This window comes from Desmodus rotundus, chromosome 4 (assembly GCF_022682495.2).
Source record: "Desmodus rotundus isolate HL8 chromosome 4, HLdesRot8A.1, whole genome shotgun sequence".
Classification (NCBI taxonomy): Eukaryota; Metazoa; Chordata; class Mammalia; order Chiroptera; family Phyllostomidae; genus Desmodus; species Desmodus rotundus.
The window spans coordinates 165,830,478-165,858,394 of record NC_071390.1 but is presented as its reverse complement, the minus strand read 5'-3'; the positions used below and the strand labels follow the sequence as shown (position 1 = coordinate 165,858,394).

Genomic DNA, 27,917 nt, shown 5'->3' with positions numbered 1-27,917 from the left:
TTTGCATGATAAAGTTGTGTAATTTATATTTTATTCCTTTTTCTTAAGTCCTCAGGCTTACTTATGGACAGTAATTGTTTAGTACAGGAAAAGCGTCTGACCTAAAACCTCAACTCAATCCCTAAAAATAGAAAGCTACTTAAATTTTTTTAAAAGCCTATTAAGTTCATTACTTTTTTGAGTAACAGAGTCAACCAAAATGTCTAATGTTTCTGTGTTTTTACCAAAGTCAAATAATTATGTTGTAGCATATGTTTTTCTCTTCAAGTTTGAACAATAAAATGAAATTAAAAGGAAGCTGGAACAGATTACCAAGTAGGAATATAAAGAAATAATGAAGTTTACTAGATTGTCAATGGTAATGTTTGGAGATGGGAAAAGTACAGAAAACTATTCCACCAATGCTCAGTACTTTTATCAATGTAGAAGACTTACAGCTTGCTTACATATTTCTTTCATTTTTTAAAAGAGGCATGTGTTGCAGTATACTAGAAAGGAGGTAAAAAATGCCACTAATTTAAATGAAAGATACATAGACTTTAGAAATTTGTCTCTCCATTTTCCCTTCCCATACCACTTTTAAGTAATATGAACTTGAATAAGAATAGGAATAAATGAATATAAATTGCATCAGGCAAAGTGCTAGAATAGTAGAAAACTCAGAAAGACTCTCTGCATGAAATATCATGGCAATATGTAGATGCTACTGAAGGAATTGGAGATTCATTATTGCTACTAGTATATTTTAGATTTCATGTATCTGATAAGTTAAATGGAACTGAAACATTTTTTTTTAAATAAAGGAAAAAAAGATTTGACCGCTTTTCATCACTTGATATGCTGCCACCTAGTTCAGTCCCCCTCTTGCCTGGGTAATTGCAGTAGCCACTTAATGGTCTCCTTGCATATACTTGTGCTCTGCTGTAGTTTATTCTTCATTTAGCAGAGTAACTTATTTAAAACATAAGTCGTATCTGCTCAGTACTCTACAGTGACTCAGAGTAAAAGCCAACATCTTTACAGAGACCTGTAAGCTTCTATGTGATCTGCCTTACACTCCCACTCTCTCACCTCTCTTCCTGTCCGTCTTCCTCACCCACTGAGCTCTGTTCTGGTTGGACTCTGCTATTCTGCAACTGCAGAAATGCGACACCCTCATAGCTAACCCCCGTGCAACTTTTATTAAAGTCTATCAGGACTATTCTCTCTTGAGGTCCACCCTGACCCCTCTATTTAAAACTGCAGACCACACCCCCACCCCTGTTTGTTGTTGCTCTTGATCCCTATTACTCAGCTTCACACTTTTCCCCCCATATTGTGTATTACCTTCTAATATATTATAAAATCGACTTTTTATTGTGCTTGTCTCCTTTTTCTCTCTCCCCTGCCCCCAAGAATGTAAGCCAGTGTTCTTTGTCTATTTTGTTTATTAATGTATCCAAAATCCAAGGGGACTCTGTGCTTTAACCTCATTTTGGCTTCTTATCCTAGTGAGCTTGGTGAGATCTTTTGTGATCGATGAGAATGGGTTTTTTTTTTTTTTAAACTTAAGGCCTTTTGAAATTGAAAAGCCTCTTAATCACTTTTTCCCTAGGTTTTTCACCTTGATTTCCACCCCCTAAGATTTTACCATTATGATAATGAGAAGATTCCCCCTTAAGTTTCCAAAGAGTTGACCTAAATTATTTAATTTCTGCTTCCTTTTCTCTGAAGCCCATCTCTTACATAACCTTTTTTAGGGGATCAGTGTGTGGGAGGAGTTGTTTTACTACTCCTACTAAAACAGCTTCATGAAGGGGAAGAAAGAGAAGTCCAGTGAAATAAACCTCCACCAGAAGCTTTATAGTAACCTAATTCTAAGTAGCCGAGTAGGTCTGTCTAGTATGTGCCAAGCAGGCATTGGAGCCTGGGTATTAAAGATGAGTTAACACCTGTCTCTGGGATATAAGGAGTAAATAGCTCAGTAGGAAGGCAAAGTACACGATTATAATATATGTTAAGTACAGTAATAGAAATAAGTGTAGGATATAGACATAGCTCAGTGAAAGGAGTAATCAACTCTCTGGAAATTGTGTTTGAGCAGAGTTGTGAGGGTCGAACAGGAGTTCTGGAAGGGGTAATGAGGTAGACCACAAACAGTAGCCCTCTCATGGCTCCTTCTTTAGTTACCTGAACATTTGCTAGAAGTGGACGTGGAGGGGACATACCTTAGGAAGTATGTGGGCTTTCAGGCTGTACAAATTTAACTCCTGGCCCTTTTATTTATGAACATTAAGACATTGGGTACATTTTAAAATACACTTACAGAATGCTATTCTTGTGTGGTATAAGTGGGTAGTGAAGGAAAAGTAACTGGCATAATTCCTGGCAATACCTGGTAGGCAGTAAATGTTCACTTATCTTTATAACAAAATCGAGTAAACCAAAGTGTTCAGCTGCATTAAACTTCTGTAAGGTTTTAGATTCGGTCTTAAAATGTTAATAAAATGAACAGATCTATTAGTCTAAATACCACTGTAGTATGTAGTTTTCTGGAGGATGAAATGCACCCAAGATCTTTGTGGAATGTTGTCAACTGATGAAAAGTAAAATTGTGTTATACAGAAATTGGCCCTGATTTCACTTAGAAAAATTTCAATGTGACCTGAATATACTGGTTTTGGTTTCTAAAAAGAATGCTCGGTCAGTTTGCACATGGCAACAATCCAATGCCCGTGAAAGCCATTTTGAAAACTAGTATTAGATTTGAGATAGATTTTGAGAAACTGGATATGCTGTTAGAATTGCTGAATGTAATCAAATACATAATGAAGGAAAATGTAGATAGAAAATTATTGGTTATGTATAAGATTTGGGGATCATGGAAGATAAAAACTGATTAAGTAATGTACTGTTTTTAAAGAGATAACTCATTGGGTTAAATATTACAACATGTGACAAGCGTGAAGTAATCTTTCCATATTGTTCAGCAATGGGTCTTACCTTACCTAAGGTTACTGTGTCATTTTAGGCTATAAATTGAGTAGGTATTTTGAAATTTTGCATAAGATTTAATTTTTTTGGATTAAAAATTTAAAGTAACTGCTCTGGCTGGGTAGCGCAGTTGGTTAGAGCATTGTCTGCATACCCCAAGGTTGTGGTTTGATCTCCGGTCAGGGCACATACAAGAATCAACCAATAAATTCATAATAAGTGGAACAACAAAAATTAAAACTATTAATTAAAACAAGGCTCAAAAAACTATTGAGCCTTGGTGCTTAAACCTGTGGAGCTGCTCCAAGAGTGGCACGTCAGATTTCACTCATATACCAACGCTTCCAGTTGATAGTGGTTGCCTAGAGCCCTGGAAGCTTGATGTATGTCTGGTCTCAGTAGCAAAAAAAGGACATATATGGTAGAAATTATTGGTTAGCAATATTTACTATGTGTGTGAGAGGTGATAGCATGTTTTGGCAATTTCATCATCATTGCATTAAGTATTAGGAGCTATTACAGCTTCTTGTTTTTAGCAAGCGTGATAATCAAAGTTAGAGGAAAATGAATTCACTATAGGTAGGAAGACTAACTTTGAGCTTAATATAATGTGGGTTTGAGTGGGAAGAATGAAAAATTATGAATTCTAAGAAATGTTTTAAAGGAACATTTGACTCAACTTTTCCATTTTGTTCAGAATGAATTCCATTTTTTCCGTCCTTGTGATATTGGACCCATTTAGCTTGAGGCAAATCATTTAACTGATTCATATGGTAGTATTTTTTTTTTAAGTAAATGGTTATTATGAATAAGGCATTGTCCTAGGTACTGAAGATACAGAGATGAAGAATATGTTTTCTGTCCTCCACCTGTTGACAGTCTTATTGGAGAGAGGTCTACTAATAAGTAATTAAAGAATGTGATATGATCTGTCATCAAGATATGTAGTAGGCACTGTGGGATAATAGAATAAGAAGTATGTTGGTATGCCTAGAGAGGTCAGGTAAGGCCAGAGGAATTAGTTGCGTTAAGGGCAATTTACTTTTAATCTCTTGTTACCTCTCACTCTTGCTAGATTCATAGCTTTCAGGATATTTGTAGTCAGAATATCACATTTTAAAAACACAGGGCTCTGAATATGCTTTAAATATTTGTGTTGTTTTACTAACTCAGGATTTTAGCACTTTTCCAACTTTTATACAATATTTAGTTCTAGGAGAAAGTGTTGTTAGCCATCTATAGAGGTACTGGCTTTTTATTGTCCTCCGAAAGCAGTTTATATAAGGGAAGTCCTGCTCTTAAGGTAGTCTAGTTTCAGAATGACAATGCCATTATTTGTACTATTAACAAACGTCTTTTAGAGTCGTAGTTTCTTGTATGTAGAGAACAGATGACTCAAATATGTTGCTCATTTACTCTACCAACCAACATTTAAGTGCAGGGTTTCCTAGCTATCTGAAAGTAAAGTATGCATTTCTATGAAACATTTTTTTTTTAAATATATTTATTGATTATGCTATTACAGTTGTCCCATTTCCCCCGCCACCCCACTCCATCCTGCCCACCCCCCTCCCTCCCACATTCCCCCCCTATAGTTCATGTCCATGGGTCATACTTATAAGTTCTTTGGCTTCTACATTTCCTACACTATTTTTACCCTCTCCCTGTCTATTTTCCACCTATCATCTATGCTACTTATTCTCTGTACCTTTACCCCCCCTCCCCCTCCCACTCCCTTATTGACAACCCTCATGTTCTAGTTGTTTGCCTAGTTTGCTCTCATTTTTGTTTTATGTGTGGCCGTTAATAACTGTGAGTTTGCTGTCATTTTTACTGTTCCTATTTTTGATCTTCTTTTTCTTAGGTAACTCCCTTTAACATTTCATATAATAAGGGCTTGGTGATGATGAGCTTCTTTAACTTGACCTTATCTGAGAAGCACTTTATCTTCCCTTCCATTCTAAGTGATAGCTTTGCTGGATACAGTAATCTTGGATGTAGGTCCTTGCGTTTAATCTTGGGTAATGTAATTGTGATGTGCCTTGGTGTGTTCCTCCTTGGGTCCAGCTTCTTTGGGACTCTCTGAGCTTCCTGGACTTCCCGGAAGTCTATTTCCTTTGCCAGATCGGGGAAGTTCTCCTTCATTATTTGTTCATGTTTGAGGCTTTATTTCCCCTGTGCTGGAACCTTGGGTTACGCGGTCTGCTTCGCTCCCCGCTCCCCACCGTTTGTCCGGTTTATCTGTGGGCGAATGTGGTGGCGCAGGGTGCTACCCGCTGCTCTGCCTGACCCGTTCTCCGCCACTCTGAGTCCGGTCCTCTGGGTTTATCTGTGCAAATGTGGGGCCGCAGGGTCTGCTAGTGCTCGGACTGCCTGCGCCATTTGTCCCACACTCCGCCAGTCTCAGTCCCGCCACAGCCACGCGAGTCCTCTCCACCCCGGTGCCCGTCTCCGCCCCTCCTACCAGTCTGGATGAATGGTTATTTTCTATTTTCTTGGTGTTGGTCCCCCTTGCTGTTCGATTCTCTGTCAGTTCTGGTTGTGCGAGGAGGTGCAGTGTGTCTACCTACGCTGCCATCTTGGTTCCCCCTCTATGAAACATTTTATAAGCAGAAATGGAGAAAAACGGAGAAGCAGTTACCATTACTTTATATGTAAAAATTTTTGAGCATTCTCAACTTACCAAATCATACAAATAATGCATTAAATATAAATAACACAAATATATTGTAAAAACAGGAATGATATACAAATGTGGTACATACCACACTTTGTACACCTATCTACTCACTCAAGCAATAGACTTTCTATTTTATATCTTACTGGTTGCCAACTAAAAGAGCCCGCTTTGCTATTAGCAGAACCAGTAGTAACTTTGGTAGCTTTCAAGATTTCTTTCGTCGAGTAAATAGTACCAGTGATAGATGCAGGCAAGTTCAGTGGATGCACAATGTCTTTATCTCATTCACCACAATCAAAATGCTTAGTTACAAGTCCAGTTTTATTTTATGTGTAATGGCCTTGTGAGACTTTTAGGGTTTCCTGATATATTAGGACACATTATGCTAAAGGATACACAGAATAAGTCAAGATCAAGCACAGATGCTCACAGACACAGTTCAAAGCTGTGGTGGCCTGATGCTGAGATGCTGAGTGTTGTTCCTGGGAAGGAGCCCAGTGGTGCCACTATTAGCTGCCAAACAAACACTGAACACTATTTTTGTTTTTTGTCCCTTTCTCATAAAAGCAAAAATCCTCTTCCTATTTCTTTTGGTTATTGAAAACACATACTCTTTTAGGTCTTTCATAAATGCAAAGTGGTGAAATGAGAACCCTTGGAAAATGGGGGGGGTACCTGTTTGTTTAACATGGGTTTTTTCCCAGAATTATTTGATCAATTTGCAAACTCTGTATTAATCAGAATATATTTCTTATTTTGTGTAAAGTATGTCCTTTATTTCTTTATAATTAAACAGCATTGTTTTCATTATAGAATTATCTAAATGAATCTAGGGAACTCATAATACGTTTTTAATCTTTCTTGATTATCATTCTATGTTAGCATCTTGGTCTCTGTTCTCTTCATTTCAGATCTATTCATGTAGGGTTAAGTGGTTTTGGTTTTGGTTTTTGTTATAGTAGTTGTGTTCTATTTCTCTTTGATTATTGACACTTTTACTCTTTTATTTTAGGACACTTTAGGAGATGTAGGGTTATCACACATACTGATTTGCCAGGATTAATTATGCCTTTTTAATCTGTGGAAGATTCTTGACATTGAGACAGTTTGGTTACCTTTTATAGATCCTTCTTGGTTTTATTCTGAAATAGACCACCTCTCATAATAGGATGCAGAGACCAGCTGCCTATCACATTTCTCTCTCCTTTGGGTCTAGAACATCTGACAGTTACTGTGCTGTGGCAACACATGAAACAGATAATATCGTGAGCCTCATTTTCTCAAATAATGAATTTTCTTTTTTAAAAATTATATTCTATTGATTATGCTATTATAATTGTCCTGATTTTTTCCCCGTTGCCCCCCTCCACTCTGTACCCCAGATTCCCTCACAATCCCCATAGTTTTGTTTGTATCCGTTTGTCATGCGTAAAAGCTCTTTGGCTACTCTCTTTCCTACACTGTGCTTTACATCTCCGTTGCTGTTCTGTAAGTGCCTATTTGCACTTCTTAATCTCCTCACCTCCTCATCCATCCCCCAAACCCTCCTCCCATCTGGCAGTCATCAAAATGTTCTCTGTATTCATGATTCTCTCTCTTTTTCATTTGCTTAGATTGTTTTTTAGATTCAATTGTTGATATGTATTTTTGGCACTTTATTGTTCATTGTTTTGATCTTCTTTTTCTTAAATAAGTCCCTTTAACATTTCATATAATAATGGTTTGGTGATGTTGAACTCCTTTAGTTTTTTCTTGACTGGGAAGCTCTTTATCTGCCCTTCAATTCTTACAGATAGCTTTGTTGGGTAGAGCAGTCTTGGCTCTAAGTTTCTGCTTTTCCTGATTCTGAATATTTCTTGCCAGTCCCTTCTAGCCTGCAAAGATCCTTTTGAAAAATCAGCTGACAGTCTTATGGGAACTCTCCTGTAGCTAACTAACTCCTTTTTTCTTGCTGCTTTTAAGATTCTCTCTTTGTCTTTAAACTTTGGCTTTTTAATTATGATGTGTCTTGGCATGGGCCTCTTGGCATCCATCTTGTTTGGGACTCTCTGTGCTTTCTGGACTTGCATGTCTATTTCCTTCACCAAATTAGGGAAATTTCCTTTGACTCTTTACACTATTTTTTCAAATAGATTTCCAGTCTCTTGCTCTTTCTCTTCTTCTTCTGGCACCCCTATGATGTGAATGTTGAAATGCTTGAAGTTGTCCCAGAGGCTGTTTATACTATCCTTGTTTTTTTGTATTCTTTTTTCTTCTTGTTGTTCTGATTGGTTGTTTTTTGCTTCCTTATGTTCCAAATCGTTGATTTGATTCTCTACTTCATCTACTCTACTGTTGTTTCCCCATAAATTGTTTTTTTATTTCAATTAGTCTATCCTTTGTTTCTGATTGGATTTTTTTTATGCTGTTGAGATCCTCATTATGTTCCTTGAGCATCCTTAAAACCAGTGTTTTGAACTCTGCATCTGATTGCTTATCTCCATTTTGTTTAGTTCTTTTGCTGGAGTTTTGATCTGTCATTTCATGTAGGCCATGTTTCTTAGTCTTATCATTTTGGTACCCTCTCTGTGTTTGTTTTTATGCATTAGGTAGAGCAATTAATGTCTCCCAGGCCTAATGTAGTAGGTGTCTGTCTTATAGGGTCCAGTGGCATAGCCTCCTGTATCACCCAAGCCAAATACTTGAGATACACTCTTTGTGTGGGCTGTAACACTCTCCTCTTGTAGTTGAGCCTTGATCGCTGTTGGCAGGTCAATGGAAAGGATTTACACAGAACAGTCAGCTGCAAGGACTGGTTATAACTACTGAACACCAACTTCTGCCATCCTTGGACGATCAGCTGTGCTGGTGCAGGGTGGTGGTGCTTGTATGTAGCTGTGATACAAGCACACAAGCATACTGTCGCTGTCATAGTACCTGTCTACTGTGTTCGTAGGCTCTGGGGTTTCCCAGATGGTGCAGGCCAAGGTCAGTCCCACCTGTGTTCTGCCTGGGGCCACCCTGCATGAGCTACAAAGCTATCTCTGGATGGCTGCTACCTTTGCTGGGCTTGGAACTTCCTAGATGAAGCCAAACTGTGAACCTAGGCTAGCTATTGCTGGTGTTGGGCCTGGAGCCACTTGGCCAGAGGTATGAAGACGGGGGGATTGCTGAGGCAGGCTAGTGTTTGTTTGAGAGAATTTAGGAAGTTGTGAAGCATGAGCCAAGACCAGCCAATCATGTGGAGAAAAGCCACTGTTAACAGGTTGGGTGGGCCCATAAGTTGGGTAGGGCAGAGGCTCAGGGGTTCTCCATGGTAGGGCCAAAAATGTTAGCCAGGTTGAGGGAGTCTCAGATATGGCACCCACCTGCTAGCTCTGTGTCTCTGTGTGGGGAGGGTTCAGAAAAGGGCCTCTGCCTGCCTTTCTGCCTGGCAGAAAGCTGTCCCCTTGATGCCAGACACTCCGGTTCCTCCTTGTACGCCACTGGTACCTTTCAAGCTGCTACCTCAGTGCTGGAGCTCAGAAGGAGTGAATCTGAGTAAGTCCTCGTACAGGCCCTTTAAGAGGCACTGCTTGGGACTCCAGAAGTTTCTTCTACCAACTCAGTCCCCACTGGTTTTTGTACCAGAAGGGCTTATGGGATTTATCTTCCCGACACTGGAACCCTGGGCTGGTGGCCTGTTGTGTGGTTGGGACTCCTCATTCTCGAGATACCCCTCCCGAATATTTATTCACCACACATGGGTGTGAGACCAGCCTGCTCAGTGTCTCCATGTCTCTGCTCCTCCTACCAGTCTGGATGGGTGTGGTTTCTTTAATTCTGTAGTGTCAGACTTCCATTCAGCTTGATTTTTGACGGTTCTTGAACAGTGTGGGGATTTAGGGGCCCCAGCCCCCCTATAACTTTTGACTGCAGTCGTCCCTCAGCATATGCTGAGGATTGGTTTCAGGACCTCCCGTGGATACCACTATCTCAAGTCCCTTTTGTAAAAGGCACAGAGCAGTGCATGCAGTCTGCTCTCACACCCGCAGATTCCCAGCTGTGGGTTGGAAATATGAACTGTTTTCAGACTCTGGTTGGCTGAATTCACAGATGCAAAACCCAGGGATACAGTATATTTATTGAAAGAAATTGTTTGTAAGTGGACCCACATAGTTCAAGCCGTGTTGTTCAGTGGTCAAATTGTATCTTTGTAAGCCATTTCTTTCCTCTCTCAGTGTGGGTAGAGGAGAGATGAAAAGCGGCCAGTAGTTCTAATACAGAGAAATGTGATATATTAGGGAAAAGCCATTAGATTTAGCAAGAAGAAAAATCATTAACCTTCTGAAAATCAGTTAAAACATTTGTTTGGGAAACTGAGCCACACACATGTACAAAATAAGTCTTAAGGTAGATTTAAGTGAAAGCAATCTAAATATTCATCAACAGGTAAATGGTTCAACAAAATGTGGTATATACATACAACGGAATATATAGCCTTTAAAAGGAAGGAGATTCTGACATGTGTTACAACATGGATGAACCTTGAAGACATTATGCTAAGTGAAAGAAGCCAATCACAAGAAGACAAATGTAGTAAGATTCCACTTACATGAGGTGCCTGGAGTAGTCAGAATCATAGAGACAGGAAGTAAAGTAGTGGTCACTGGGGGAGGGGGCAGTTAGAAGAGGGCAGTGGGGAGTTGTTGTTTAATGGGTACAAAGCTTTAGTTCTGCAAGATAAAAATAGTTCTGGAGTTGGATGATGGTAGTGATTGTACAATATGAATACTTAATACCATTGAACTGTACACTTAAAATGGTTAGGGCAGTATATCACAATAAGAAAAGTGTTTAAGAGAATGGGAAGATAGGAAGTAGAAACTCTGAGTAATGCTCTAAATAAGGATAGGCAAGAAGACGGAGGGAAATTGAATGGTAGTTGCGAATGGGTAGTATGATCAAGTAAAGAGTTTACTTAAAAACTGGTAGGTCTGACTATGCTTAAAGAAAAAGGGAAGTGCTATACTGACATTTTAAAAAGTTGAACATTAAAAAAATTTAACTCAGCAAGTACTTGAGAAAGTACTACCACTATGTATAAGAGTTGGTAATTAGTATTACATCTTATTATATATTTCTATTTAATGTCTGCATTAATTTTTTTCATGGGTAATTGTGTTGGTTAATGGATCGAAAAGGTATTAGGCTAACAAGAAATGAATTTAAGCTAGTACAGCCAAATAAATTGTCGGTAGAATAATTCTTTGTTACTAGATGGCACTGACTTATAGGCATGTCACTAACCATTTTCAAATCCTTCGTAGAATGTATTTCTTCTGAAGAATTTGAATCAATTCTTCTAAAATAATATCATAACCTTTTTGGAAGGGATGGAGGTGGGCTGGCAAGAGGGGAAATGGGAGGATGAGTAATTAGAGAGGGGAGGCCCAAGAAATTTCCTACCTTTTAAATTTGCTGGTATATTTGTTTGGTTTCTGAATAATATATTTGGTAAAAATATAGAATTCTAACACCATTATTTTCCATGTTTTGACCAGTACCAAATATTTTGTGGCAGAATTTTTAAGATAGTGCTACAGCTCTATTACAGTGAATAATAATAGGTTTCTGTGTACTAGCTGCATACCCCACTGATCCAGAGCCTGTGACCTTAGCAAAGGTAAGCACATCCCAGATTGCAGTGTGAGATAGTTGAAAATTGATCTGCTTTGGTAATTGTCTAAATTTCTCTTATCTGTTTTTAATGAGCATGCTCAATTGCATGAATCTGGCCATGACATGAGACTGCATTCTCTTCTAGATGTGTAATTGAAAGCTTTTGAAAAAGGAAGGTTGAGTTTTAAGTTAGTGGATATATGTTTTAGGACTGTGTCTAGATTCTTTGAGTGATTTTCAGGGATCCTCAAAGAAGTAATCACTCCAGTTTTTAATGGAACCTGCACTGCATTAAATATTGAAGGCTAAATTTATCACAAAACTGAACGCTTAATAAATTCCTGCGCATAACCGATTATTCAACATGCTTTGTTGATTGCCTTGAAATTACGGTATACTGTGTCTTCATTTTTTACTATAGAGCTTTTTTTTTAAAGTTTGAGCAGTTTATCTGTTTTAGTAAGTCTTTTTTAGTGGCAGAAGATAGAGATACTCAGACTCTCTCAAATAATGGGAAATTTGTTGTAAGGATACCCTATCATTAATACTTTGATTAATCACAGGTGATGAAAGTCCGATTCTCTTGCTCCATTCATTTGTTAGGTCATGAAAAATTTCTGTAGTTCTTCTGTGAGATAGGGGTTGTTCCCAGTTTTGGAGATAAAGCATTGAGCCAAGTACATGTCCTGCCTTCATGAGTTAACACTCTTTAGAGAGACAGATTGCGTGTGTGTGTATATACACAATCACATGACTGCTGGAACACAAAAGTAATGTGATAAAAATAAAGCAGGGTAACTATAGTCAGCGACCAGGTAGGACAAAGGGTATTTAATATAGTCAAAAGAAATGGTATTTTGTTATGGATCTGAGTGATGACAGTGAGCCAAGGAAATGTCTGGATGAAGTATATTCCAGGTTTAGGGATCAGTTAGGCTAAGACCCTATGGCTGGCATGACCTCCATGTATTTTGGGACTGTGAGAAAGCCAATATAGCTGGAGGTCATAAGGGATTGTGGGATAGGGGGAGTGGCAGGAGACAAATAGATGAGTGAGGTAGACAGAGGCTAGATCTCATAGGATCTTACAGGCCAATTAAAGAGTTCGAGATGTATTGTAATCATAATTAAGTGTATTGCAAGTCCAACTCCATTAAGAGTTTTAAGCAAAGTAGTGATGTGATACATCTTTTGAAAAGATTACTGTAGATACTGTATGGATGTTGCACTCTTGAGAAAGAGGGGCAAGAGTAGAGTTGAAAGGCCTGTTGAGGCTCTTGTGGTGACCACGTGAGAGGGAGGTAGAGAAAGGTCTGATTTATGATGTAGTTTGAAGGAATAGCTGATAGGTTTTGCTTTTGGGTTGGATTCAGGAAGTTGATGAGGGTGGGGGGAGGTATTAAGGATGGCACCTAGGTTTTATGTACCTATAGTATAAAATGTCTTGGAAGTAGATGTGATAAGGTTGAAAAAAGTGTGAACAGGCTCAATTTAGGTGGGGGGGCCAATAATGAAAAAAGGTAGAAAGTTACTGAGATCGTGATGCAGAGAGGCAAAGGACTACTGTATTTTGCCGTGTATCATGTGCAGTTTTTGCCCAGATTTTTGAGGGAAGTATTAGGGTGTGCATTATATGTGGGTATAGTTACTATATACCATGGGTATAATAATCCCATGTATAATGCTCACAAAAATATGGTGTGCATTATACATGGCAACATATGGTAATGCTGAAAGGTCAGGAAGCAGAGGAGGAGCCAGAAAAGAAGAAGTGACCAGTTAGATATGAGGGGAACCAGTTAGATATGTAGAGTCCTGAAAGCACATGAAGAACATATTTTAAGAAAGAGGGTACAGTCAGTGTCAACAGCTCAAGTGTCAACAATTCAAATAAGATGATGACAGAGACCTCACCATTGGATTGGCAAAGTAGAAGTTAAGGTTGTTGGCAAAAACAGTTGCACTGTAGTGGGGGAAGTGAAAGTCTGATTGAGGTGGGTTAAAGAGGAAGTGAAGATAGTAAATATTGTTGACTTTCAAAAGACGGAGAGTAGAAATGGAACTATGACACCGGAATATAGGTTTGACGTGAAAGAATATTTTATTTTCTAAAAGATGGAAGATTTTACAGTGTGTTTATATATTAATGAAGTGACCCAGTTGAGAAAATCTCTATCTTTATTTAATGGGATGGTGGAGGTGTGTGGTCTGAGGCTGAATCTACTCTGGTTATCTGCATTTCTGTTTCTCTCTGGATTTTCATTTTATTTTTTTCCACTGCATTTTCTAGAGACTAGCACTGTGGCCAATGGAAAGTTTTAGGTTTATGTTTTCCCAAGATCATTACCAAAGAGAAATGAGGTGTCTATCCTGCCTGGTCTAGTTAGAAAAAATTCAGGTAGTAACTAGTTTAGTTTGTGTGGCCATATCTAGACCTAATGCTGTGACCTCCCGGATAGAGTGCTATGATTACTTCCTCCCCTGGCCTTCTGTCACTGGCCATCCCGAGCCTTGGCTCAGAAGGCACAGAGAAGAGGTACTTAGCAGATAGACAGCTGTAATAGATTGATGAACAAGAGAAACTAGACTTTGACAAGAGTACCTAGAAGAAAAGCTTAAAAGGTTATTTGAGATCCAGGGGTACGTTTGTGGGGCTAGCAGCATTGGTCACAAGGAGTTTCTCTAGTACTTCTTTTGGTCCCACTTTAAATTTTATGATAATTGAGTATATCATTTTCCAAATATAGATGTCTTATTAAATCCTATTTTGGTATATTAATGAAATGACTAATGTAGCTCTCAACACTGGAAACTCTATCAGTAAATTCTGTTCCACCTCTCTGCTTTCCAAAACCTTCCTCGCTATTACGGATTTTCACTACTGCATGGCACTTTTTACTTGCACAGGGTGAAACTCTGCATTCACCCAGGTTCCCCAAATGTGTCTATACTATGTAAGAGGAACGTAAGTACTTTTAAAAAGCATCATTAAAGGAGCAGAAAAGTGAATTTGAGGTGACAGAAACTAGGTGCTGTCCATTCTGTCAGTTTGGAAATCTTGAGAATGAGATGTTCTCCAAATACTTGTAAGTTCAGGGAGTAGATGATTATGAACACATGACCTAAATGCTCCCTAAAGGTAAACAGCATCCCTCACACTTAAGTAGTATAAGAATACCAAATACTGTTCCCAACTGCTGTTATACTTTACTGGATGTTTGAGAATGTGGAAGGTTTTTGCAATGCTGTGTCTTCATGTTGTCCTGGAGTTCTTGTGATTCGAGTTTCTCGTGAATTTTTGCCAAGTGAGGACTTCTCAATAGGGAAAAAGAACAAATACAACATTAGGGAACCAATAAGTATGAAATTTATAAAGCAATTCAGAATATTGTCTAGGAGGATATGCCTTTATGAAATTACAAAGTTTTATTGAATTATAAGATATAGGTAATACCTTGCTGTTACCAGTTTTAGGAAAAGCAATTTTTATGTGACTTATGCCAGTGGTCCCCAAACTTTTTGGAACAAGAGACTGGTCTCGTGGAAGTCATTTTTTCCACAGACCCGGGGTAAGGGGGTATGGCTTTATAGCCTGCCACCAGATGCAGCTCAGTTGTCACTTGCCACTCACTGATAGGGTTTTGGTATGAGTCTGCAAGCGATTTATTATGGTCTCTGCGCAGCCAAACCTCTCTGCTAGTGATAATCTGCATTTGCAGCCACTCAGCGCTAGCATCACCACCTCAGCTACACCTCAGATCATCAGGCATTAGATTCTCATAAGGAGCGTGCATCCTAGGTCCCTCGTGTACAGTTCACAGGAGGGTCCGTGCTCCTGTGAGAATCTAATGCCACTGCTAATCTGACCAGGAGTGGGGCTTAGGTGGTAAATGGAGTGATGGGGTGTGGCTGTAAATACAGATGAAGCTTTGCTCTGCAGCCCAGTTCCTAACAGGCCACGGACCAGTACCAGTTCATGGCCTGGGGGTTGCGGATCCCTGACCTAGGCTACCTAATGAAATGATAGTTTTATAGTTTACAGTGCTGAATTTTCTATATTTTCATGAAAATTTGGATAGTATTTTTTCAAAAATTAATTTGATAGTACTAGCATTGTCTTTGATTTTTCTTTAATAGAAGCAGAAGTATCTGAAATATCAAATTGGTACACTATATTACAGCACTTGTGTGGAACAAAGGCATGTATAGACTACAAATGGCTATGGTGTTTGTCTTTTAAAATAGAAGAATTTGTTTATGTTGCAAATAAATGGGTTAGGCAGGATTTAGAGATCACTTTTACTGTTCTTAGTTGTCAATGCTTCCATTAAAATAAATAATCCTTACTAGGTAATAAATTATTTTGTTTGCATGGAAAACACATACAAGAAAAGGTAATTTTATAATTTAAGAAGAACTCTGAATTTAATTATTTGGTAATAACTTGGTGGTTTTTCTCCAACATTGTTTCACTAAAGTAAGCAGAATTACTTTCTTCCCATTGGCACAGCTAGGGCCTGGGGGGGAAAAAGTTGAAACTGGCAAGCACTCCAGATTTGGGAAACAAGTCAATTGCAAGAGAACAAAGAAAAACAAAGGAATAGAACTTAGAATTATTAAATAGACAATTAGAAAAAGCAGAGCAAATATGGAACAGGTTATTTCAACTCCAACCTATAAAAGTAGAGAATTAATAAAATTTCATCGTGTTAGTATTTTAAACCAATATAATCACCATGCTTTTAAAAGAGACTACTAAAATTGTAGATTGTTTCAGAATGCAACCAAAGTCAAGAGAATTGGTTTTCCTTTAAACTCTAGTTCTCAAAAGGTATCGTAAATATTTTTATAGTAGTTTATTAGTTCTTTGCTAGATAAACACCCTAAATCCATACTAGAAGCTTTCCAATATCATAAACTTAATCTTACATTTTTTCAAACTGGTACTCACGAGTATTGAACAAGTAACTTTTTGTGTGTTCTGAGACTTCATAATCATTGAGGCCTCTCATCTTTTAGACCCTGATATCTTAAGAAACCACAAGGTATTGTTACCCTTTCCTAGAGAGACAATATCCCAAAGTAAGTGTGGAGCTTTACTAACTGCCTGGAGTCAAAGTCTCTACCTAACACTTACTAGACTTGTGACCCTGGGCAAGTACATTCATCTCTCTGCATTTAACTCCCCCATCTAAAAAACGTAGCTAATAGTACCCTCTTTAGAAGAGTATGTTAAGGATTAAATGAATTAATGAATAAATAGAATTTAGAACAATAATTGATAGCAAATAAGGGCCTAGTAGTAGCTGCTGTTAAAAGATTATTACACTTTTTTTGAAGAAAAACCACAAGCTACAAAATAATAGAGAAATTAGCAATCAATTATTAGAAGTCTCTACGTACATAATTGAAAAATAATTGAAAGATTTCTTTTTTAAATTTTAATATTTTAAATTGAATTTCAAATTTAGTGAAAAGTTACAAGACCAGAACACAGAGCTCCCCCAAACACTTTGTCCAGAGACCCTCATTCCAGTTTTGCTGAAGGGTCCAGTAGTGCGTTTCATACACAGTTGTCTGCCTCTGTAGTCTGTGTTTGATGTAGACCAGTTTCTTAGTATTTCCTGGACTTGCATGTCTTTGGTGACTAATTTTCAAAAGTGTCATTTTGTAGATTGTAACTAAATTAGGAATTGTTTGACGCTTTCATGATTATATCCAGGTCATGCATTTTGGGCTCGACTGTGGCAGAAATGATTCTTTTCATTACATTCTTTTGAGTGGCACAAGGTGTCAAGATGCTATCTGCTACATTTCTGTAACTATGAAGTTACTTTATCTTCACCTTTGTAATTAATAAATATTTGTGTGTGTGTGTGTGAAGAGAAACTTGGAGAATTTGTAACATCACATTCCTCATATCATTTTACCCACAAGTTTTAACATCCATGGATGTTTCTTGCCTGACTTATTACATTGATGGTTGCCAGATTGCAATTTTTCAAATTCTGTTATTCTTTCGATTTATTAATTTACTTTCTACTGTGAGGAAAAGGTTTAAGCAGAGTGTATCATCAACATCTTGTTCTATGAAGATGGTGGGTGATAACAGACATATCTTGAAGATAGAAATTAGAGAAATAATGCATCTCAAATCTTATGATTGTTCTGAAGATTGATCTTCTGCATTTATTTATTTACATCAGTGTGGGTATCTAAATTCCTATTTTCCTGCTTTATTCAGTGGGTTATAATTTGTTGTTACCATTATTTTGAGGCTTAAATTATCCCAAATTTGGCTAGTGAGAAGCCTTTCAAGCTGGCTTCTATATTCTTGTATATGTATATCCCCATCATTTTTTGAGCCCTTCATTTCTAGCACAAAAGGATGCTCCAGGCTCATTTTGTTATTTCTTAGCCTAAGCTCTCGAAAGAACCATTTCTCCAAGGATTCCTGTTACTTTTAGTTGTGGTGGTATTTAGAAACCAGTGTTTGTGTACTAGGTGTGCTCACCGCTGCTGAGGTGTTTTGTATCAGGCTCTTGCAGGGGACAGTTAAGAAATGCACATAGCTATATTTCTCTCTATATATTAAAACTTATGAGTTCACTCTGATACCAACACTCCTGGGATAATTCTAGCCTAACCTCTTTCCCTGTTTGTAATCCCTTTCACTTACCGAAAAACCTAGCTGTGTTGTTTTCAATATATATTCTTATTTGCCCTGTCCCCTTGTACATAGCCAGTCTCCTGACCCTGTTGGGCTGTTTCCTCACTCAGGAGACTGCCTTGTATAGATCTCTGCCCTCACAGAGTCACCACCCCATTGTCTCCATTATGGAGATTCTGGCCACCACTAGCCTGTCTATCTGCCCGTTCTTCTATGCTACCTGGCAGTTGCTGGGCGATTGAAAGGTATTGAAATAAATTTGAAAATTGGAAAAAAAACTTTGGAAAGTCAGAGTGCACACTATATAGTGTCATTGTGTTAATGAGTCTATTTTTATGAATTAGTTTTTCATTGAAGCACATTATTCACAGTTTTTTCTTTCTCATATAACTCTAGCTATTGACAAAAAACCACAGTGAATGGGGAGGCTACTTAGTATTTTATTGTTTTAACCATTGTGTCAGTACTCACAAAACAAGCAGCCTTTTCCTGAAAGTTGTTCCAGCATTAATAATAAATAGTTAAAGCACTACTGTATATAGTAAATGAAGCCTCAGTTGGAAAATATATATACCAAGTAAATGCACCTAATAGTATTGTGAACTGTTAGATTTCTAAATGTTGATTGCAGTAGAAAAAGCTGCAGGTCAAACATAAATTTTCTGAGTAAAGTTATCTTGAAAATGCTTCTGTTACTGGAATCGGTTATATTTTTTCTATTCTAGAAGAAACTAGCATTAACAAGTTGGGAATGTAATATCTCTTCTTACCTGGAGATTGTGTGACAGCAAGGTGTGAAAGCCTAAGTTTTCACATCTAAGGAGGCCTCTTATATCCTTTAGAAAATATTAACTGGGTTTTGATTTTTTTATTTTTATTTTTTTATTTTATTGTTGTTCAATTGCAGTTGTCTGCATTTTCTCTCCACACCTCTACCCCACCCCAGCCAAACCCACTATTAACTGGGTTTGTGTTCATTTTTTGTTGAACTCCCTCTTAATACTTTTTTTTTTTTTACATTGAGCTTTCTGTTTGTCTTGGCAACATTGACTCTGATGTTTTACATTTGTTTTATTCATTGCCTGTCAGTAATTACCATACACTCAGTAAATATTTGCTGAATAAAAGAAGCCCTAGTTATTTGCACAGAAAATCTTTTGAAGAAACTTTCAAATTCCAAGAGAAAAAAATGAGCATTTCTGATAATAGCACAAAATTAAAGAAAAAATTTGTAAAGTAGAATTGAAGTAGAAAATTGTAATTGTAAAGTAAAAATTTTGAAGTAGAATTTATGTTGTTAAACATATTCTTTGAAAAACAGCATTCCCTCAGTTTTATGAAACTTAGTTGTACTTTTGAAAGAATTTATTTCTTTTTCTACAAATGCCACTAAAAAGAGTGAATGAAGGTGGCATTTTTCTAGCAGCTTTGCTTAATAGAATCATTTTGCCATCCATTCAGCAAATATCAACTGAGTTCCCAAGATGTAGCTGCCATTCCACATTTGTTTAGTGCCTGCTATATTTTTGTATTGTGTAACATGTTGGAAATATAGAAATGAATAAGAAATATAGTCTGTTCTTACAGAACTTACCTTTATTTGATGCAAAATGTTCTTTTTATTCTCTGCTCAGTATTTTTTTTTAAAGAGGAAAGAAGCTGAGGGCCAAGTATGAAATGAGAGAATGAATACCCAGAGACTCAGTGACTCTGTCCCTCAGGTGGTATCTTCAGTGACATATTTAGGAAAACTTGATTAAACATTTAGTTTCCTTATGGCCACTGAGTCCACTAGTTTTGTTGAATCACAAAGGAAGTATATTCCTTGAATTTCCTTAATTAGAGAAATTCTGATTATTTATTTTAATAAGTTTACATTTGTAGAACACTTTTTACCATTCCTAAGTCATTTCAAATATGTTTTGTTAATCTTCAGAACAGTCCTATAGTTTTGAGACTGAATGTTTCTCCAATTTCTGCTTTTAAGATACGACTTTATTATCTCTCACCATGTTCATGAAACTAGGTATTGATAGTACACTCTGTTTAGTAATAAAAAGATTGCAGTTCACATCAGAAAAAGTAGTAATGCCGCCCTGTAGTGACCATTGTACCACTGTTGGGAGGAGAACACCCTGCTGATTTTTAAGTTCTGAATGTTCAGACATACACCAACATTTACCTAGTCTACCTAAAAATTTCATGTAATTCTCGCATGGTAAAGGTAAGGAACTCATGAAAGAAAGTGTGTATTCTCTTTGGTACAACTACTAATATCTGGACTTCACAAATTCAGGCTGTGACTTTTAGATGTCCAAATATAGCATGTTGCAGGAATTTAGTCCATGTTATAAAGACATGCTCCACTGACCAGTGCACAAATGAGGGGCTCCCGTTCTGGCACCGTTCTAAAGATAAGCCCGTCGTGACTGTGCTGAGCAGCTGGTCATGTCAAGTTTCACTCAGAAGTGACTCCACAACATCTATAAACTGAGCTAAGATGAAATGTGGAAGGCTTTAAATTTTTTCATCTTTCATATTTTAAAAAGTTATTTTTATGTTTATATTACATTTTGTTAAAGTTGCTTTTTATCAAAGTCTTGCCATATGGCACCTTGGGTTAATGGCATTTTCCTGTGGTAAGTATGTATGTCACTGTAAAGAGAACTTCTGAGGCTTTTATGTAACTTGAAATTCTCAGTTGAAATTAAATTTAGAAAAGTGGTGAATACTACTGTGCACTCATATTTTAGAATACAGTATTTCATATAAGTGTCAATTCAGGTATTTTTCTAACTAGTTTTTAGCTTGTATATCAGAGAAGCTTCAAAATACAGGAACTTTTTTTCATATGGCCAACTTTAAATATAGTTACTTTCAGTAATAATGTTTATTCTTTCTCCACCCTGACCCTTTTACCAAACCTTTGATACTTATAAAGATGTTTTTATGCTTTAATAGAAAGTATTTAACTGTATAGTACTGTATTATGATATCAGAAGTTGATTTCTCTAAAATATATTAGTTATACCAGTGCCTTTGTCCCTCCCACTATCCCTCCATCCCTTCTCCCTCCCTTCCTTTCTTTCTAGAGGGGAAGCGGGGGGTGGAGAAACAGTGATGTGAGAGACAAACATCAGTTTGTTGCCTTTCATATACACCCCTACCAAGGACTAAACAAACCCACAGCCTCAGCATGTGCCCTGACTGGAAATTGACCCGGCATCCTTTCTTTGCAGAACAATGCCCATCCAACTGAGCCACGCCTGCCAGGGCAGTCACTGGCTTTCTTAAAATGAAGAACAGCATTACAAATGGTTTTTTATCATAAATTTAGGATTTAGTGGTTTTAAAAAACTAGTAGGAGAGCTATTAAATGAAATGCAGAATAAATATATGGTGTGTCTATTATGTCCAAGGTCTGACATGACTAATGGTGAGTTTGGCTGTATTTGGAAATTTTCTCAGCATGTTGGGGAAGGAGAAAAGGAGGAGCTTAATGGTTGAGTTGGGGCTTTGACAACACAGAGTTTTCAGTCCCATCTCCACTACTTACTTGGTGTGTAAATTCAGACAAGGTACTCACAGTCTCTGAGGAGCCTCGGTTTCCTGATCTTTAAACCAAGAATAGAATGTCGAAACAATTTAATGAAATAATTCATTAAAAGCATTTTGCACTGTTGTTGGAAATTGTCAAATACTCATAAAATGTTAGCTACTGCTATTATTAACGTGTTTCTACACGCACACTAATACTTTAGAGATTATTTTTGTTCCCACAGTATGTAGGTGATTTCACAAATCATCTTTGAAGGTTTTTAGGACAGCATGAATTTATATTAAATATAACAGAAGAAAATTTATATGCTGGTATGTCAGTAAGCTGTTCTGTATTTTTAGGTCTGTGATTCACTGTATTTTGCCGTATATAATGCGCACCCATGTTTTTGGACCAAACTTTCAGGGAAAAAACCTTTTGTTTTAATTTTTTAATTCAAATTTTATTTATTTATATTTAGATACTTGTTTTTTATATTGTGAAGGGATTTTAGCATTTATTTTTGAACATATTATGGTACAAGAAATTTTATGTAACAAATAATTACAAAACACGAGAACAGATACCAGGTATTTCGGGTACTACCCATGTATAACATGCACCCTTATTTTTCCCTCAAAAATTTGGGCAAAAACATGCATATTATACACAGCAAGATACAGTACTACGAGTATATAACTAAGTGTACGGGGTGCATTGGTTTTATAAAATTCCCTATTATAGATGAAAGCAGCCAAGTATAATCTTTTAATGTTTATCCTTCACACTGATTTGTGTATATCATGTTTGCTTAAGGCAGGGATGGACCGAAGCACACACAAATTCTTATCTCACCCTACTGTCAAACACACAGCTGTAAACTGGCACCTTCTAAACTCCATTATGTTATATAGGTCTCTGTGATCCTGTTTTAGAGTCAAGAATTTTCCAGTGCTTCTTTGAAATAAGATACAATGAAAACAGTATTGTGTGTCTTTCACACAACTATGGGAGAGCAAGTGACAGCTAAAAACAAAATAAAACATCCCTGGCTGGGTGGCTCAGTTGGTTGGAGCATTGTTCTGTACACCCAAGGGTTGCTGGTTCGATCCCCAGTCAGGGCACATGCCTAAGTTGTGGGTTCAATCAGTCAGGGTGCCTACGGGAGGCTACTGATAGATGTTTCTCTCTCTCTCTCTCTCTCTCTCTCTCTCTCTCTCTCTCTCTCCCTCTCCCCCCCCTCTCCTCCCTCCCCCCTCCCCATCTTTCCCTCTATCTTTTCCTCTTTCTCTCCCTCTTTTCCTTCCTTCATCTCTCTCTAAAATCAATAAACATATCCTCTGGTGAGGATTAAAGCAAACAAACAAAACAGGTTCTTGTCTCTAAGGAAGAAAAAAGTCAATTATACATTCAGCTAATACTTAAACGGCAGCTTTATGCTGGGCTACAAGATGCCTGTTATGGAAGTTTACAATATGTAATATGTTCGAAATATAAGATGTAATGAAGCACGTAGTTACAAAATAAGGCAGCACATATGATATGCCATTTGGTAGAAGTAGTAAGTACTATAGAAATTAAGGGGAGGGAGCAGTCACTTTCTTCTACTTGTAACTGAGTTTGTACAACTGAGGGTGTACCTGTTTATGACTCGTGTCTTTTGTAGAAGGCTGCTTCAGCTGGGTGGCCACAGGACTGTTAGTTTCCTTGCTTGATTGCTGGGTATTTCTAGCCTTTACTATCTCTTCATTTTCTCCATTTCTACTGATCTACTTCTGTCTAATGATTCTTATGTTTTGTTTTCTATAATTTAAAAAATTATAGTTATAATTTTTCATCTTTTTAAGCATCCAAAATAATTACATGGTAGTGGTCCTGATAGTAGCAAATAGGAAGGGGAAGAAAGGAAAATGATTTTGGTGCACAATCAGGAACATTATTTCCTATGGTAGAAATAGCTCTGTTGATAATAGCAAGGGAGAGGGATAATGAAAAAGAGACTCCTCATTGATGTGGACACTGGCCTGCAGTGTCTGTGGCCTTGTGGCTGAGATGAGACAAATCCACACGGACTACTGAGTCCTGTGGAGGAAAAGGGACAGCATGGCCACTCTCTCTCTCTCAAGGGGAGAGCGCCCCCCCTTGCCGTGACAGGCTTTTATTACATGGAGGATGGTCCTCATTTACTATGCAAAGGTTCACTTTAGGTGGTTTCAGAAAACAAAGGAGAGGATGCTGCTAATTACATCAAAAAGGAAGGATACTTGCAAATATAAAGGGAAAAGTGGTTGAACTGGTTACACTTGTTCTTGGAAGGTTTAGCATGGATTTTAGGAAGTTACTTTAAAGATTTGCAGTAAACGTTTGCTGCCTCAATTCAGGATGAGGGAGTTTTAGCAAAAAGCAAGTCTCAAAGCAGCCTAGGTACAATGCAGGCTTGATTCCCCAGGGAAGAACCTGTCCGTGGGCATTGGTCCTGTGTACCAGACCTCGCTTTCCACTGGCCTCTCTGAGTGGGAGCTGGGCCCACGCCACGCAGAACGGTCTCCTGTACCTCATCTTGTCTCTGTTTCTATGAAAATCCATAAACACGCGCCTCCACACATACATCCTACATCCGCACACCCCTTTCTTTATCTCCTGGAGACTTGGTTCTGTTCACCATCCTGTCCCTGCTCTCCTGCCCCCCACCCTCTCCTTTGCCCCAAAGCCCTGCTCCAGCTCTGAATCCTCTGGCTCCTTGAAATCTTGCCCTCAGTCTGTTAGAGCCCCCTTTTTAAGTCATGGAAGCTACCCCCATGTTGAAGAACTGGCAGAGCTCCATTGAGCTATTGTGTTACTACCTCCAGGTTGTCATGGTGGGCGCATGATGTATCTAGTGGAATCCTGAATTCATTAATGCAATTGTTTGTGACAGATTGCTTATATATAATGTTTGACTCTTGTATTGTTATTAGTACTTTTGAATGAAAGATTTGTTTCTAAGAGAAAATGTGTTTCAAGTTTTAGAGTTAAACAGTGAGTTATTGTTCCAAATCAAGAGCCACCTGTATTGCTGGTGAACGTGGAGTCCGAAGATTACAGTTCAAATTCTAGCTCTCCCATTTGCTAGACACATGTGATCACAAGTGTGATTACTTGGCCTCTCTTGACCAAGTATAAGACTGTAGCAGTAATAGCTATCTCTCAAATCCGGTTGGTTAAATAAAAACATATGTGAAAGTGTGTAATAAAAGTGTAAAATCCTATATCAAATGAATGTAGCATTATGGTGATAATATTACTGTAGTAGGTAGAAGAACAAGTTCCTGCCTTCTAGGAACTCATCATCCAGGAGGTAAGGCAGGCATGGCCAATCACATTGGAGTAGGTGATAAATCCAGGACCAGATATGGTAGAGGTGATCAGGGGACAGAAAGAAGAGCAACTATAATCTGGAAAAGGGTGGATAGGGAAGCCCTTGTGGGGAAGGAGTTCCTGGTCTGAGTCGAAGGCAAGCCTGGCAAAGAAGGAAGGAGAAGGAAGGAGAAGGAAAAATCATTCCAGGTTGAAGGAGTGGCCCAGAGGAATATGGTACATTCAGAAAGCTGGAAATATGGCTGCAAGTATGACTGGAGCATAAGCTGTCTGCTTGTGGTGCCTAATTGGTTATTTGTATTATTATTACCACCTAACCTAACTCTAAAGAGGCATTGCTACTACACAGAGGTTAATAACTCTAGAAACAGACTTGGTCTAACACCTGATTGGATCATTTACTAATCGGTTATCTCTAATTAAGAATTTCACCTTCAAGCCCAGCTGGCATAGCTCAGTGGATTGAGTGAGGGCCTGCTAACCAAAGGGTCACCGGTTCGATTCCCACTCAGGGCACATGCCTGGGTTGCAGGCCAGGTCCCCGGTAGGGGACACATGAGAGGCAACCACACATTGGTGTTTCTCTCCCTCTCTTTCTCCCTCCCTTCCCCTCTCTCTGAAAATAAATAAATAAAATATTTTTAAAAAAGGAATTACACCATTATAAACTTTCAGGATCAATGTGATGATAAAAATATCTTACTTCAAAGGGTTGCTGCAATAATTATTTGAAATAACATTTACAAATCTCCTGGTGTTTAATAAACATATTATAAATGTTAGCAGCAGTTTCTACTGCTGTCCTGAAAGTCTTAGGGACTTCTTTCCTCTCAGTATTCTATAGCCTACTGTTCTAGGCCAACAGTTTAGCGCTCTTTTAAATTCCAACTCGTGTTTGTTGTAATGGAATCATAGACACAGAATCTGAATGAATTTTAAAGGTAATCTAGCTCAGAGAAACTGAGTCATCGTTAGATAACCTGTCTATGATGCCACAATGAACCAGTGGCACAGATGGAATGGGAATCAGGACTCTTTCCAGAGTTCTTTCTGCTGGTCTTGCAATAAATTGCCCCAAATCACTCAGAGGCACCAACCCATAGAGTTGGCCACGATTTGTTGCAGAAACAACATGTTAAAGGTGTAGAAATTGGCATTTTTGTTGCTTTACAGGTAGGGAAATGTATTTTAAAAGGAATACTGTATCTTTCCCTGCCTACCCCCTGGGGGAGGTGCTGTTTGACAACAGCAGGTGTGAAAAGAACAGTGAGAGGCAGGTCATAAGGAACCAGATAATTCTTCAGTAACTCCATTGCTGTCAAGAATTCCTTAAACATACAGGTTTCTATTTTTGGTTATTAGGTTCTTCTTACTAAAATGTGGAAATAAATTTTCATAGTACCTGTCAATTGTACATGTTCTACTTCATTTATTCAAGAGGATCCAATAAATAATGTTCTTTATGTACCAAGTGCTAGGGATAGAATGGTGAGCAAAAAGCTTATGCTTTAGTGGATTAAACAGATGTTGAAATAATCGCACAAATAAATATAATTAGTTAAATGCTATGCGTTAAAAGTAGAGTGATTTATGATCACATAGTGATGTTTGGGAAGGCTCTCCTAAAGGTTTTAACTGAGATAGGAAGACTCAATGAAGTAAATAGGTAAAGGTGAGCCACAGGAATGGAGAAAAGGGTCTCATACTGATGAAACCGCATGTGCCAAAGCCCTGAGGAAGGACATAGAATGTTCTGTTCTAAGAATTGGAAGACAGTTAGTATATTTGGAGCAGGAAAGGCTAAGACAAAATGCAAGCGCTGGTCATGAGAAGAGAAGTGAGGGCATCACTGAAGAAATCAAGCAGCACGACAAGTGGACCTCCTCCCGAAGTAAAGTGTGTGCCGTACATAGAGTTTTGTTGTTGTGACTATTCATTGTATAGAAGATTACTTTAGAACCGCTGTAATACTCAGTTTGCTAGATAGAATCATATACTAGGATTCGGGCACTTTTAACTCTAAATTATAATTTTTCATTTGATTTTTCTGTCTTTTTGTCCTGGCTCACTATCATGGAGGGAATATTTTGATGTCCTGGTGTGTTAAGGTTAGGGATTTTTGCTGCTGATAGTTGAACAGCCTCGAAGTGACAGAGAATCCTGTTTTCTCGGCTGAGGTTTTTGTGAAGTGCAGCTGCACTGCTGGTTTCTTGGCAGTCAAGACAGGGTAATGCTCAAGGCAGCTCATCTTGAATAGGAAGAAACTTAAGAGTAAAGGGGCTAAAAGAAAAAAAAAGAGTAAAGAGGCTACTTTGAACGTATTAAATTTAGTGGGAGGTACCCAGGGCCTGAATCTTTGGCTGATATTCTAAGTTATTTGGCTACATTGATACAGCAGCCCCAGGCACATGTCCAAGTTTATGGCAGGAACACATGCAGGAGAGAACATAAAAGAAATAGTCAAAGCTTTGTCCCAATATAAAATTATCAATTACCATATGCAATTTTCAGTGAGTTTATGTTAATTTTTAGTTAAGCTTTTTCTCTAAATAATGAAAAGGCATATTGTGAAAAATTAATTTCGTAAAAATGAATTAATAATTTGTAGTTTACCAGCAAGATCTTTTCTCGGATTTATTTTTACACAGATGGATTCCCAGATCTGCCTTTATTGCTCACTTGTTTTCTTCACTTTCCTTTGACCCTTTCTGTGGTATATAAGCACTTTGTTTTCCAAAATACTCAAATTAAATACAGATAATATGCACCCCTTCATTTTTTTAAGTGTACCTGCATCCTTTCCTTTGGATAAACTCTCACCGTCCTTTATACTCTTCAAACAAAAATATCAGAGTTGCTTCCCATATTTAACTGCTTGTTTATATCTCTACTATTAATCAATATTATTGCTCTCAGGGTAGCACAGAGTCAGGTCCTGAGGTTGGTTGCCTGGGTTCGAATTTAGTCTTGCTACTGACTATTTTGATCTCACTAACTACTCAGTTTCTCATCTCCAATGTGAAGCTAATCATGTTAGTGCCTCGTATTTTTTTTTTTAA

General features: G+C 37.9%; 1 protein-coding gene across 1 annotated transcript in view; it reads left to right on the top strand.

Moving 5' to 3' along the window:
* Window positions 1–27,917, top strand: part of STIM2 (stromal interaction molecule 2) — a 134,173-nt gene that overhangs the window by 76,887 nt on the left and 29,369 nt on the right. The window lies entirely within an intron of this gene.